General features: G+C 39.2%; 1 protein-coding gene across 5 annotated transcripts in view; it reads left to right on the top strand.

Moving 5' to 3' along the window:
- Window positions 1–12523, top strand: part of PIK3R5 (phosphoinositide-3-kinase regulatory subunit 5) — an 83200-nt gene that overhangs the window by 14719 nt on the left and 55958 nt on the right. The window contains exon 1 of one of the 5 annotated variants that reach the window (XM_027857205.1): window positions 8705–8723. The exons of the other annotated variants lie outside the window; for them this stretch is intronic. The gene's annotated coding sequence lies outside the window, so the exon portion shown is untranslated. Of the gene's footprint in view, window positions 1–8704; window positions 8724–12523 lie in introns of those variants that run through there. 5 annotated transcript variants of the gene reach the window in all.

Below are 12523 nucleotides of genomic sequence, written 5' to 3' on the forward strand. Positions count from 1 at the left end.
TTGTGGCAGTGCTCCAGGGGCAGAAGCTTGCGGGGGTGGAGGGGGTGGGGGGAGAAGGATTCTGTGTTATAAAAGATCTCTGCAAGAGAACCAGTAGCAGAAGGAAAGGGTCAGGACACCTTTTTGAGCTTGAAGGAGAGCTCAAAATCTCATCTCACTTCACCCTCCTACCACAGCCTTGGAGACCCAAAATACAGAAATCAACCCCATAGCACCAGGTCAGCAACTACCTGAATTACTGATGTCAGACCAGAATGGTGACGGACAGAAGGAGCAGAAGACACTGTGTGTACATGGGCAGGGAGGGGTGCTATGTGGCACTCCACTAAGTCTGAGGAAATAAGCTCAACATCCAGCTGGGGCCAGTTCTGTCCTCTCAAAAGTTAATTAGGGCAGAGACCTAGACCTAGGCTGGTGAACTATGAATTGCTCAGTATGGAAGAAGGCTAACCCTTTGAGAACCAGCCCTCAGGAACACTCCTATTATAGGAGTAAGAATCAGACAGTAAACAAAAGGAGAAAATAAGGGGAAAAAATATGAAATTACCAAAGATCTCAGGAAGAAGAAAACTCAAAGGTCTTGAATGTAAGCAGATAAATCAACAGAGAAAGCATAAACGATAGAAAGAAATATAGCCTCCAATGTTTCCATCCAGTTCAAGCATCTCTGAATAAATGCTGCGAAACAAAGGAAAAAGATCTGACACTGATGAGGCAGAGAACCCTGTAGAATTTTAGAAGAACATGGAATCACAACATGCTGTTCCTGGGTAGTTTAAAAGAGAAATGAGAATTATGAGAGCTGAATGGCCTGCACAGAAAAAATACTGGCAGAATAGAAAAATTGGAATCCACAAAGGTGTAGATGAGGGTCTAGAGTAGAAAGAGAAGATGGATAATGAAGAGATTGAGAGAAATCACTTCTCTCTGCAAAGGGGTACAAAAATGGGGAAAAAGCCCAAAAACTAATGAATAGGACTAGTTGAAGGCAAGGAGAGGAAAAGGTACCCCATTGACTAATTGAGAGGAGTGGAAAAAGGTGAGGAAGAATTAAATAACCAAATAAAAGCAGGAAGAAAAGAAACTAATAAGCAAAAACCCAAAGGGAAAGTGATAACTACTGAGAGAAGGAGAATGGGCATACGGGGAAGAGAAGCAATGGGAATAGTGCCTCCTTAAAAAAGAATAAGCTAAAGTAACTGAATGAACGTAGTACTGTGTTTACAGAGGAAGAGGAAAAAATTGTAACTTGAGAAAGCTTAGTATTAGAGACTAATGGAGGAAAAATGTAAATGTTACTTGTAACTTTTTATGTGAATGGATTAAACAATCCAATAAAATGAAAAAGAGTGACAGATTAGGTAAGAAAATAAAATTCTACAATCTGTCATTTACAAGGTATTCAATGCTTTTCCAGCTTAATTTAAAACCTTCTAGAGCCTGCTTTTAATGAGCATAACATATGACCTTTCATGGCCTAATCCTGCATAATCTGCAGGGAAAATCCCAGTTCTCTCCCCTAAATGAACTACTCCTTTTGCAGTGACAGTATCTCTTGTGTTTGGGGAAGTGTCTGCTTACAAAACTGTTGTTTACAAAGGCTTCCTGTCTTAATCTTCCAAATGGACAGTGGGGCAATCTGGTTCTGCTTGGCTGTGTGGTAGAGTCTGTGACTGATGTATTTATGTTATATTGGGAATGGGGTGGGGCTGGAGAGGAAGGGAAATCTTAAATTTAAATTTGGAAGGGACTTCAGGTGTCATCTGATCCAACAATCTAATTTTACAGATTAAAAAAACTAAGAAAATTAAAACAGGAAAATTAAGTGACTTGTTGATGGTGACATGGAAAATAAGTGGCAAAGGCAGGATTTGAAATCAGGTCCTTTGATTCCAGGGTGTTTTTTTCATCATGTAAGATAATTGGGCTTTCTGGCTTTATCTTGATTAAGACCATAGGCTGCCTTGGTCTATCCTCTACATTTTTTGCAGGCTGCCCTGGTCTATCCTCTACATTTTTTGCAGGCTGCCCGAAATTCTTTGGTGGATCGCAGGTTGTGCAGGCCTGGTCTATATGGTACAGGGGAGGAAAAGCTGACAGTGTCTTTGTATTCAGGCTTTTAGAGTTGGTAGTGGATGTTATGTTAGTTGTATTATGAGTGCTAGCGAGTTGTAGCTTTGTTTTCGGTGGAGGTGGCAGCTTAAGGCTGAAAAATCATAGAATCTCAGAATTGGAATGGATCTCAGAAGTAATAGAATTCAATCTTTTGCCCATGTAAGATTTACGTGTGTAAATGAATCACAGTACCATAGAAATTCATAGTTAGAGCGGACTTGAACAGCTATCCATCTAGTCTAATTCATACCTGAAAAATAATTCATACTCCAACATCCCAAACAATTGGTCATATAGCCTTTGATAGAAGACCTTCAGTGAAGGAGGAACCCACTATTTGCCGAGGTGGTTTACTCATTATTTTGTTCTAATGATAGGAAGTTTTTTCCTGATACCCAAACTAAATTTGCTTCTTTGCATTTTCTTCCCATTCGTCCTGGTTCTGTCCTCAGGGGCTGAATAGAACAAGTCTATTCTAAATACTTGACCACAGGGATCATGTCCCTTTTGACTCCTCTTTTCTTGCTCAGCATTCCTAGTTCTTTTGGTGGATCTTCATGTGACATGGACTCAAGGCCTTTAACCATCTGTTAATTGATCTCCAGCTTATCAATATCTTTCCTAAAGTGTGGTATTCAGAATTGACAAGGACAGAGTACATAGACACTATCATCTCTTCCTGGAAGCTATGCATTTCTTACTGCCACCCAGTACCATGTTAGCTAACTATAAACTATAGCTAACTATAAATGGCTGCCATATCAAACTAATGATTCATCATGAGCTTACATTCATTTGCCTTTGCCTCCATAACTCAGTTGCTCTCTTACCATAGAACTTTTGTCAGCTCCTGGGACCTTTTCATCCTGAAATATCTCTCCAAGATGACAGTCTCCTTCTTCTAATGAAGGGCCTCCATTTTGAGGATAGCTTCAGGCTGGCCTCACTTCATTACCCTCCTGGCTATGCTTTTTATTCCAAGGTCTTTGCCATTGTGCCCTTGCTTAGGTATTCCTTATCCTCCTCTTCACTACCCTGTTTTATGATTTGTCTCCCCGCCCCCCCCCCCCACTACCATGTAAGCTCCTTGAGGGCAGAGACTCTTTCTTTTTGCTTCTGTTTGTGTCTCCAACACTTAGCACAGTGCTTGACACAAAGTAAGTGCTTAATAAATGCTCGTTACTACTAAAATCCTCAGATCTTTCCCAACCAAACTGTTCTGTAATCATGCCTCCCTTATCTTAAACTTATGAAGATGATTTTTTTAAACTCATGTAAGACTTTATTTTTTGAAGCTTAATTTTTGAGCTTAATTTTATTTGTATTAGAGTCAGCTCAGTCCTCTAGCCTGTCGTAATCTTTTTGGATTCAGACTCTGTCATCCCGTGTGTTAGTTATCCCTTCTAGCTTTGTGTCATTACGCCAGTTTGATAAGTAAGTTGCTAATAAAAAGTTCACTTGCAGAAGGTCAAGCACAGATATCTTGGGCACTGCCCTGGAGAATTCCTTCCAAGATAGTAATAAATACTTTGTTGTAACTTTCTTGTGATTGCAACATGAAATTGTTGCAATTATTGAGTTAATCTTCAACTTATGCGGTAGTGGCATACCTAGAAAAAAGCATGAAAGTAAAAAATGTGAATGTTGCTATATTGAACCTATGGGAAATAGGGGGCTAGGTTCTCATGACCACTCAAAATTATAATCTTTTGCTGAATATTGCTGAAAATATACTTTTCTACATGCAGTTCTTGCTGCATTTTTTTTTTCTTTGGTGAGGCAATTAGGGTTAAGTGAATTGCCCAGAGTCACACAGCTGGTGAGTATTGTGTGTCTGAGGCTGGATTTGAACTCAAGTCCTCCTGATTCCAGGGCCAGTGCTCTATCCACTGTACCACCTAACTGCCCCCATGCAGTTCTTTATAATAAAGTATTAATTCTTATAACATGCACTTTTTCTAACAAGTAACCATGAAATAATCCATAAAATGAATACACAAAATTAAATTGGTAACATGCAAAACATTTTTTCTCCCTAGTAACTCCCTAGAATTCTGGGACCTTTTGTGCTAACATTTCAATTAAAAAAATTGATTTCAGACAATATTTGCTTTTCATAACATATGAAACCTATAGTACCATAAATACTTTTTGCAGATATAATGAATCTTGATTGGTTAACACCAAACTCACAGCTAACAGCTGTGACATTCTGGCACGAAGTTCATCTAACACCTTTTTCTCACTAAGCTGCATCATTGACTTTGCACACCTGGGTTTAGAGCCCAAAGGGCTTGCACTAAGCTTTGGGAGCATACTAGCAACACAAAACTTGAGTTTTAAAGTCAAATAATAAAAATATGCAATGAATGTATGGTGAGGTCTTTACAATAGCAGGGTGAACAAAACCAGTGAAGCATCCAGTAGGATACTCTAGTCCACACACTTGAGCACATCATGCCTTTCATATTTTTCTTTACTGTGCTTAGCCACAAACATGACAGTTGCCAACATGTAAATGAAAATGAGATTGCTAATAAAATTACTCAAATGGGGCAGCTAGGTGGCGCAGTGGATAGAGCACTGGCCCTGGATTCAGGAGGACCTGAGTTCAAATTTGGCCTCAGGCACATAACACTTACTATCTGTGTGACCCTGGGCAAGTCACTTAACCCCATTGCCTAGCCAAAAAAATAAATAAAAAATAAAATTACTCAAATGCTTGAAAACACCAAAGTTAAATGCACGAATGTTGAGGGTCGACTGTGTCTGTTAAGTCCTTCAGAATTTTTTTGCCTATGTATTTCCGTTTCCTGCTTGTGGAACGTGGATTTAAATGCTCACAATTTAAAAAAAAATATTGGGGGGCCCCTGACCTTCCATCTTCTTCGTGTGCTGTACCTGTCTGTTTCTGACCCTATTCTCACTGAACCATAGCATTTTAGAGCTGGAAGGCACCTTTGGATTTGAATCTTCAGCTTTTGCTCTTACAGTGATGATATTATTAAGGATGAGGAATGGACAAATTTTTCCTTAGGATTTAGAGGTAAGTAGAGAGCTCAGATGAAGAGTCTTCTATAAATGAATTCAGGGTATTAGTAGGGACAAAAAAGCTTTTACAAGTAGTATTCAGCAATGGACAACATCCTTACCATCTTAGAATCAACTGAAAGATACAGAGAATATAAGATCCTGTTGTGCTTATTGTTGCTGATTGAACAAAACCAAAAACATTTGATTTGATAGAACAAAATGGTGCCTTTACTGGCTAATACCTATTATCTAGATGAGAAGAGATGAGGTGTTGCATGTGAACTAGCTTGGTTGGTGAAGAAAAGGAGATGGATGAAAGAGATGTTGTGGAGTTAGAATTAACAAGACTTGGCAACTTATTGGAGAAGAAAGAATTGAAGATGACTTGGAGATTGGGAACTTGTGTGACTGTAAAGGTTGTTGGTACCCTTATCAGAAGTAGCAAATTATGGAGAAGGGGTGGATTTAGTGGAGCAAGGCAGAAAGAATATTGAGTTCTGTTTTTTATATGCTGAATTTGAGATCCAGGCAGAGATGTCTAGCAGGTAGTTTGTGATATGAGACAGGAAAGAGATTGGGGTTAGATTATATAAATTTCAGAATCATCTGCATAGAGTTGATAATTAAACTCATGGAAGCTGATGAAATCTCTAGGAAAGGTGATGGAGAGAGAGAAGAGGAAAGGGCCCAAGAGAAAGTTTTAAGGGGATACTTGAGTATGATACAATGACAATGATTCAGAAGACTGAAAAGGAATGGTCAGCTGGTAGAAAAAGACCCAAGAGAAAGCAGTGTCATAAAAGTTTAGGAAAAAGAAGTGTCATAAAAGTTTAAAGAGGTGGACAGTGGTGTCAAAAAAGGTAGATAGGTCAAGAAGGATAACTGAGAAAATTAAGATATACTAGTATGAGCATTAGCAGTGAAGTGGTAGGGTCAGAAGCCAGATTGCAAGCGACTGAGAAATGAGTTGAAAGTGGGTAAATGGATGCAATGTGCCTGGTTATTCTTCAGTCTTTGGAGGTTGCCCTTAAGATCTGAACATTGGGGCCATATGAGATGCCTCTTGGTGAGTAGAATAAGATATCAGAAGTGGAAAGGACTTTAAAAGAATTCATCCCCCTCATTTTATAGGTATCAAAACTGAGGCCCACAGAAAGGAAATGACTTGCCTAAGGTAATGCAGCTTGTATTAAAACTGAGATTAGAATCTAAGTCTCCCAACTTGTAGGGTCAAGTCAACAAGCATTTATTAAGTACTTACTGTGTGCCAGGTATTGTGTTAAGCACTGAGACTACAAATTCAAGATGAAAGGCAGTCATTTCCCCTTAATGATCTTACATTTTAATCTTACTACCCATAAAAGCAAGCTGAGGATGAGGTAGTGGGAGAAACAGTATCTACATGGAGACATGGTGGAGAAAATCCAGAGACTAAAAAGCGGAATTCAGAAAGTAATGAAGTACATGGCTGGCCTGGGCATTTTGCTTAAAATTGAAGTTATATAAAAGGAGAAACCAAACAACTGGAGGGGGGTAGTTAGGTGGTGCAGTGGATAGAACTCCGACTGTGGAGTCAGGAGGACCCGAGTTCAAGTCTGACCACAGACACTTGATACTTACTAGGTGTGTGACCCTGGGCAACTCACTTAACCCCCATTGCCTCACCGAAAAGCAAAACAAACAAACAAACAAACAATTGCAGGAAGGGGCTATAGGACAAAGTGTAATTCTAGGATGAGAAGATGAAGGGCAGAGTGAACTTCTACAGTGAAAAAGACTGGTATTCTTTCTTGATCTCTTAGACTGCCTCCTTCTGTTAATGTTGACCTCTCTTTTTCTGTGGAAGAGGATGGTTACTTCACTCACAGGGACTGTATGTGTTTTATATGTCTACGTATTTTGAGGGTAAATCTTGAGTAGGCCAGATGTTGAAGGATTTTCTTGAGGAGAGTGTGAGTGTGAGGGAAATGTGTGGATATGTGTAGAATGATTAGGTTTCCTAAGGAGGCTGTGGGGTGAGAGAGGTATTACTGAAGCCATTGGTTATGGGTGGGGATGTTGTTAAAGAGTATTTGTTAGAGGATTGTTGCAAAAGAATTAGAGGGTATGATACTGAGGTGTGGCTGATTTTTTTTTTTTGAGGTGGGGGATATTGGTTTCAACAACAAGGTTTCCTGTCTAGATTCAGTCAGGTGCTGCTTGTTATGATCTTTAGGATTTTTGTCCTTCCTTGGAGGGGCCCCAAAAGCCACCTGTGGCCTTTTGTGATCCCCTACCTAGCAATAGGGAGTTTCCTTAAGAAGTGTTAAAGATAAAGGCCTAGGGCATGACATGATAGGTCTTGAGAGCTTCTTGGACTTTCTATCATCTTTGTTGAAGTTACTTCTTTTGTCCTCCCATGAGAACATGGCCTACTTTTCTGATGAATGAAACAGTCCATTCCCTGCCGGATGACTTTGATGCTAGAAATAGCTTTCATATTTCCTTTCATTTGTCTTTTTTGAGGCCTTGCTAGAAATCATCAGAGAATCCAAATGAGAAAATAAGAAATAGGGAAGCTCCTTGATGTAAATGCTACCCAAAGCTTCTCATACCTTCAAGAAGACCCATGAAAAGGGACCTTGGCAACCACAGAGATCCTTTAATAATACCCCAGCATTCCCCACCACTACTAAAGACTCTGATCAGCACCTTGATCTCTTTTATTTTGAAAATCTAAAGGGAGTTCTTTCCAAAATGTTTATATAGGAAATCATAACTGAAACTTAAAACTTGTGAAAAACCTTTTTCCTCACCTTATCTGCTAAATTGTTTTGATATATTCTTCCCTTCCTTGTTTGGTAATGGTGATTATTTTGGTTGTGTATGTAAATTACTGGAAGGTCTTTGGAGATGGCAAGTATGAATTAGTATTTCCAAATTTGGTAGTGGTATATTATAGATAGTAGTTACATTGCTGAAGAAGAAACAGAATTGAATTAGAGAGAAAGGGTTTCAGGTTTGCAATAAGGAAAATCTCATAGAAAGACTAGAATAAAATGTTATCACCTCATTTTACAGCTGAGAAAATGGAAGTTCAGAAAGGGAAAGAGACTTGCCCAAGGTAATATAATTCCTTAGAGGCAGAAGCAAAATTGAAAGCCAAATTTCCTTCCTTTTCATTGGGTGGCCTTTCTACTACCACTTTAAGTACTAAAAAGTTAAAAATACACAGCAAAAGCATCACAGGATCATTGCTTCATAAGATTTGGAACTAAGAAGGAGCTTATAGATCACCTAGTCCTACTTCCTTATTTTACAGATAAGGAAACTGAGGCACAGAGAAGGGAAGGGATTTACTCAAGTTCACTTAGGTGTAGCAAACAGCAAACCTTGAACTCAAACTCTGATATCAGATTTCATTTCAGTTTACTCTGGTGGTCATGTAATTTCTTTCCTTGGATTAAAGGAAGCTGGTTAGCCACTATTGAGAATGGCTAAGGGAGAGGAGTGCCTAGATGGCTTTTGAACATCCCTTCTACTTTTAAGATCCTTCACGTTGTGTACTGCCACATCCTGTTCCCCTACAGAGCACGGTAAGCTCTCTACAAGCAAAACCAGATGTGCAAATTCTGCGGCAATGTATGGGGCTGAGCATAGCACAGCTTTCTTTTCTTAGAAATCATTGGTAATTTGTTAGAACAACAGGAAATATTGGGCTGTTGATGCTCATTTTGACTTTTTTTTGTATTCTATCTGAAACCTGAGTTGCTCAGGGCATATCTGTCCCTTTTCTGCATCTCTTTTTTTTTTCCTTTTCCCTTTCCTCTCTTCTTGCCTGTCCCCCTCCATTCCCTCCTCCTTCTTCAAAACTGGGAGGGACCTGGTCATTAGATACTGATAAAAGTTTCTTACAACTTTAAATCTGTTGAATATGTTTCCATGTAAATGTTTCTTCGTATTTACTATTGGGGCTAGAACGCAAGATTCTGTGCAAGAAAGTGGAACATAGAGTAAAAGGGATGCCCACCTCTGTTCTACTGCTGAGGAATGTTTATGATTTGGGGAACAGGCGAGGGAAGAAAAATCACAGAACTTTGTTCCCTTTTCTCTATTTCTTCTGTTCTGCTCAGGTCAAGGTAAGTACAGGCATGAGATACATTAAAAGAGTCAGAAGACTTGAGTTCTAGCCCTGGAGTCAAAACAACCAATAATATCTGATTCTATATTAGGCAAGTCATTTAACCTCTAAGCCTTAATTTTCTCATCTGTAAAATGAGAGGGTTGGGCTGGATGACCTTCAAGGTCTCTTCTGTAATGCATTTTGGCTTTTTTCTTGTATTATATGTACCCATCTGCATCACTATAAGTCACTTAACCTCCTAGAGCCTCAGTTTCCTAATCTTTAAAATGGGGGTAGTAATTCTTATCATAGAGTCGTAAGAGCTTAGAGTTGGAAGGCCATAAAGATCATCTAGTCCAACCCATATTTGAGAAACTTCCAGTGAGAAACTCACTACCTACCAAGGTAAACCTTTTGGATAGCTATAATTTATAGAAAACTTTTCCTTATATTAGGCTAAAATATACCTCTGACTTTAATCCATTTATTCTCTCTCCTTCTGCCCTCTGAGCTCAGGCCCAGTAAATCTAATCCCTCTTCCTTATACTGACACTTCAGATACTAGAAGACAGCTTGGTTCCCCTACCAATCCCACCCTCCATTGCTCTTTTCTTCCATAGGTTGCATGTCCAGTTGCTTTAAATGATCCTGATATGGCAATATTTCCAGTCCCCATCAATATCTTGGTCAGCCTTTTCTAGATGTGCTCTAGTTCATCAGTGCCCTCACTTACAAAATATGGTGCCTTTAACTAGACAATATTCCCATATAGCCTGACCAGGGCACAGCCTTGATGATTCACCTTTTCTTAATGCAGTCGAAGTTCTCTTGTTCTCTCTATCTCTTAGGAATGCTATTATTAGGGTCCAATGAGATAATGTATCGCCTAATATAAATGGCAGCTACTGTCATTATTGGCCAGGACACTGCCTTATTTACTTCATAGTAAGAAGAGGGAGTGTTTAGTGGTAGCTGACTTTCAGGATTAGATGTTTGATTGTGTATGTTTGGCTAGAGTCAATGAAATTCATTCCTACATTCTCCATTTTAGAAATTTGCAGTGTTCCCACTACAGTGCACCCAGAGCCCTTACGGGTGAGATTTTTCTGAAGCTAACGCTGGATTGACTCTAGGGTCACAGAGATATCTGGAGCCTTCTGCCATGGGTAGTATGGGGCGGGGGAGGGGAGAAGAGGCATTCATTTGGTGCAATAACCACAGCCTCTAGTTTGGGGTTTCCCCTCCTTTCCTAAAGGGAGCTACCATAGGGGTTGCCTTTCTGAAGTCATATGAAAAGCTCAATATGAGAAATTAGAAACTCCCTAAACCTTTTCTTGAGGGTGATTTTTAAAAAGTTTTATTGATACTTTTTGTCTTTACGTTTACACTCATTTCTGCAGGGAAAAAAATAAAGAAACCCTCTTACTCTTCCATATTGGACTGCCTCTTGTGCTCTCTCCCCCAACTCCTGTTATAGTGATCACATCTGACAAATATATACAACATTCTGCTTTAGTAGTCTCCCACCTCTCTGCTTTGAGGAAGGAGATATGTTTCATTTTATGTTCTTTGGGACTTTCATCAATTTTTCAGTTACTCAGAGCTGGGCTTTCTATTAGTGATCTTTCCATCAATGATATAGTCATTGGTATAGGCACTGGGTATGTTTTTCTTTTGCTTCAGTTTATTTAAATATATATTTATATAATATGTTTATATTCAGTATATTTAAATGTAAGTATATTTACATTTCATGTAAACTTTCCAATGCTTCTCATATTTGTCATTTCAAACTGCATGATAATTATTCATTACATTCACATATGAAGATTTTTCAGCCTTTCTCCAATCAACAGACACCCACATTATTTCTAGTTCTTTGATTACTACAAGGAATGCTGCTAGGAATATTTTGGTACATATTGGATCCTTGTTTCTAACCTTTTATTGGGGGGAATATAACATGTACCCAGATAAGCAAATACTAAATATATAAAAAGTAATACAAAAGAATTTCAAGAGGAGAGATCTAACAACTAGAAGGATCAGGAAAAGCATCTGAATTGTGCTTTGAAGAAAGCTAGGGATTCTGAGAAGAGGAAGTAAGGAGGAAGTACGTGCCAAAAACTGGGTACCACTTAGGCAAAGGCATAGAAACAATATACCGAATGTCAGGTATGGAAATGGCTCAGAGGCTAGTTTGACCAGAACAGAGAATATGTTGGGGTGTAATAATATAAGGTAGCACTGGAAAGGAGAAGCCGTGTTGTGCAATGCTTTAAATCCCATGGAGAGGATATTGTGTTGTATCCTAAAGTGAAAGCCACTGAAGATTTCTCAGGTAGGGGAGTGTTATGATCAAATGTATTTCCAGCATAGCTCCCCTTTTAGCATTCTCCCTGAACTTGCACTCAAAGGTTAGCTCCCCAGAGAGGAGTAACTACCTTGGGTTCTAGGATATCCTGTGGTTTTGCCCTTCTAACACTAAGCTCAGGAAACTTTACCATCAGCTTTACCATCAACTTTACAATCAGTAGACATGATTGATTCAAAGCAAAAGGATGGTCTAAGGTTATTGTTGTCATTGTTCAGTCATTTTAGTTGTGTCCAACTCTTGGTGATTTGGGCTTTTCTTGGCAAAGATACTAAAGTAGTTTGTCATTTCCTTTCTCCAGTTCATTTTACAGATGAGAAAACTGAGGCAACAGGGTTGAGTGACTTGTCTGGGATTATATCTCTAGTAAGTGTCTGAGGCCAGAATTGAACTCAGGTCTTCCTAACTCCAGTTCCTGTGCTCTATCTGCTGCATCACCTAGCTGCCCCTTAGGTAGCTTAGGGGGGAAAATAGTTAAAAAACATTCTCCCCCTAAATCTGGGGTATAGTCTCTCACTAATATACATAGCGTCTATGGGGAAAATAGACACAGACTTAGAATAGAGTGTTAGACACGCATATGTGTAAGGAACACATGTGACCCAGACTATTCACTACTCCAGTACTTCAGGTCTTTGAACTCCTTTCTCTCCTAATGGAATCCTCTTTGAACTTCAACTCTTCATTTCTAAGGCTAGCGTTTTCTTGAGTCCATAGATGGCTCTCTTCTTTGCTGCCAGAGGTGCCACTCTTAGAAGCTGCTTCTGGCCTTTTGTGACTGCCTCTCTGTCTGTTTGGAGTACATGTTTATAGTCTCTCAACTGTGCCTCAAGTTCTCTTAAACTGGCCCTCCAACTATTAGATAGAATATCTCCTTCTAGCTGAGTAGTTCTGATGCT

This window comes from Vombatus ursinus, unplaced genomic scaffold (assembly GCF_900497805.2).
Source record: "Vombatus ursinus unplaced genomic scaffold, bare-nosed wombat genome assembly UNPS02011916.1, whole genome shotgun sequence".
In the NCBI taxonomy this organism is placed as follows: domain Eukaryota; kingdom Metazoa; phylum Chordata; class Mammalia; order Diprotodontia; family Vombatidae; genus Vombatus; species Vombatus ursinus.